Genomic DNA, 881 nt, shown 5'->3' on the forward strand with positions numbered 1-881 from the left:
TATATATAAGAAACGAATAAATAGAATTGTTGGGGGCGATATTTTCTTGAGAGAAAGTTTATAGGGTCAATGACACTTATTATCTTCTTTGTTTCAACTCCTTCAGGAAAACTGAACCATTAATAATTTATGAGCTAACTTATTGTGAGTACACGCGACAATGTAAAGCGGTGGGGGGAATTTATTTCTGTGTAAATAAACAATAATATTCCCCACTATCACGTAAGATATAAATTTATATTTTTATAACATAAATAGTATTCATTGTTTTAGTTTATTATCGTATATCACTAATATTACATATCTTATTGTAATAATTGAGGCACATTTAATAGAAAACTTTAGCCGAGTGGGTGAAATCACATTTTAATTGCTTAGAGTGAATATTAATTTCATTTAATGAAAGTAAAAACTGATTATTGGCATAAAAATCTAGAACATGACGAAGATCTCATATTGTTTATCTAAAATAAATCTTATCCAATGTTAGTCTCAAAACAATTTATAAGCCCGACGTTTCGGCCCATTCGGCCATCCTCATTGGAGGCCTTGGCCTTGTCTTGGACAATCGTAAACACAATTTTAGAACCACATCAACGTTTAAAAAACTTTATGTAGGCTATTCTGCCCAGATTAAAAAAAAAAAAAAGGCAGTTGTTTCACCCCGATTTTTGATTACTTTAATAAAAAATATGTATAATTACTAGTCAAAATTGACGAGTCTGCCAAGTATAAGTGGTGGGAATAAAAAATGGCGGCTGTTTCAAAACGTTTAAAAAAAATTTCATTCGGAGCTTCTTATTTTATATTATTTTATTATATACATAACAACACTAGAAAACCTAAGAGAGCATCATTTAAAGTTGAGTCCATTTACTAAT

The sequence above is a fragment of the Halyomorpha halys genome, unplaced genomic scaffold (assembly GCF_000696795.3).
Source record: "Halyomorpha halys isolate HHAL.00 unplaced genomic scaffold, Hhal_1.1 Scaffold356.1, whole genome shotgun sequence".
In the NCBI taxonomy this organism is placed as follows: domain Eukaryota; kingdom Metazoa; phylum Arthropoda; class Insecta; order Hemiptera; family Pentatomidae; genus Halyomorpha; species Halyomorpha halys.